Source organism: Furipterus horrens, unplaced genomic scaffold (assembly GCF_987537825.1).
Source record: "Furipterus horrens unplaced genomic scaffold, mFurHor1.1.pri manual_scaffold_1, whole genome shotgun sequence".
NCBI classification, from domain to species: domain Eukaryota; kingdom Metazoa; phylum Chordata; class Mammalia; order Chiroptera; family Furipteridae; genus Furipterus; species Furipterus horrens.
In genome coordinates, this window is record NW_028327171.1 from 56,400,017 (window position 1) to 56,401,854 (window position 1,838).

Sequence of the window (1,838 nt, forward strand, 5' to 3'; positions counted from 1 at the left end):
ACGAGAGTGGAAAAAGAACTATAGGTACGGGGAACATATTGGGGGGAGGTCAACAGGGAGGGGGAACGGGGAGAGGGAGGGAGATGATATAGGAATTAAGGATCATGGTAGGAGGGAATGGAATAGACAGAGAGAGGTCGAGAAGAACTATATGCACAACTAATGGACATGGTCTAAAAGGGGGGGACAACTGGAGGGAGGGGGACCACAAGGTGGAGGGGAGCAGAGGGAAGGGAAATTGGGACAAATGTAATATTATAATCAATAAAACACATTAAAAAAAAACTCCACTTAATCTATAGTTACAGGTCTTCATCTTGTTCCTAATATTGTTTAAATATAAGTATTATTTTTTCTTGAAAAATATTGTTACATTTTTGTCTATTTCATTTATTTATTTATTTATTTATTTATTTATTTGTTTATTTTGCTGTGTACAGTGAACTTTATTGATAGTACCTGACAAGGTAGGGTTCCCTAAGCCCCTCCCCTTCTTCAGGAGTTCTGGACTGGGAACTGTTGAGGTCAAGAGATTCTCAGTGTGTTGGGGGATTGAGTTGGGGCAAAGACTCCCCAGCAGCTCAGGGCATCTCTTTCTGTAGTTGGGACTAGAGATCCAGGAGGCTCTTACTCTATTGAGGCCATGTGGACCATAAGGTCCACCACCCTGTTCCTACAGCCAAATTCATTGTCATACTGGGAAATGAACTTGATAAAGTAGTCATTGAGGGCAATACCAGCCCCAGCATCAAAAATGGAGGAGTGGGTGTCATTGTTAAAGTCACAGGAGACAACCTGGTCTTCAATATAGAGCAGGATGTCCTTGAGGGGGCCCTATGATGCCTGCTTCACTAACTTCTTTAGGTTATACTTGGCAGCTATCTTCAGGCAGCAGGTCAGATCCATAACTGATACATTGGGGTAGGGACATGGAATGCCATGCCAGTGAGCTTCCCATTCAGGTCAGGGATGACCTGGCTCACAGCCAGTAGAAACAGGCATGATGTTCTGAGCAGCTCCTTGGCCATTACATCACAGCTTCCCAGAGGGGTTATCCATGGTCTTTTGGGTAGCAGTAATGGCAGTGACTGTGGTCCTGAGCCCCGCTATAATGCAAGGTTGTCATGGATTAACTTTCCCAGGGGCCAAGCAATTGGTAGTGCAGGAGGCATTGCCAACAGGTTGAGGGAATTGTCATACTTGTCATGGTTCACACCTATTACAAACATGGGGGCATCAGCAGAAGGGGCAGAGATGATGACCTTCTTGGCTCCAGCCTTCAAGTGAGCCCCAGCCTTCTCCATGGTAGTGAAGACACCAGTGGACTCCACAACATATTCAACACCAGCATCACTCCATTTGATGTTGGTGGCATCTTGTTCTTGGAAGATGGAGATGAACTTTCCATTGAGGACAAGCTTCCTGTTCTCAGCCTTGTCAATGCCTTTGAATTTGTCATGAGTAGAACCATACAGGAACATACAGACCGTGTACTTAAGCTCAATGAAGGGGTCATTGATGGCAATAATATACACTTTTGCAGAGTTAAAAGTAGCCCTGGTGACCAGGCACCCAATAAGGCCAAATCCTTTCACTCTGACCCTCACCATCATGTCTCAGGATTTCAGCTGACACTGAGCAGGAAGACACAGCTGTCTGTCAAACAGGAGCAGAATGACACATTTTTGTCTTTTTAATATAAATTCACATATAAAATATCTGTGTAATTGTAACATCTTAATTTACCAAGATAGACTTTATTCCGCATCATAAATTTATTTGAAACTCTTCTGATTTTATGCAGAATGTGGAAGACTTGTAATTCTGTACTTGGACAG

The 1,838-nt window shown here is 43.6% G+C and overlaps 1 pseudogene; it reads right to left on the bottom strand.

The window, feature by feature from the left end:
* Positions 1-627: 627 nt before the first annotated feature.
* LOC150021147 (glyceraldehyde-3-phosphate dehydrogenase pseudogene) lies at positions 628-1,610 on the bottom strand (annotated as a pseudogene).
* Between the last annotated feature and the right edge of the window lie 228 nt (positions 1,611-1,838).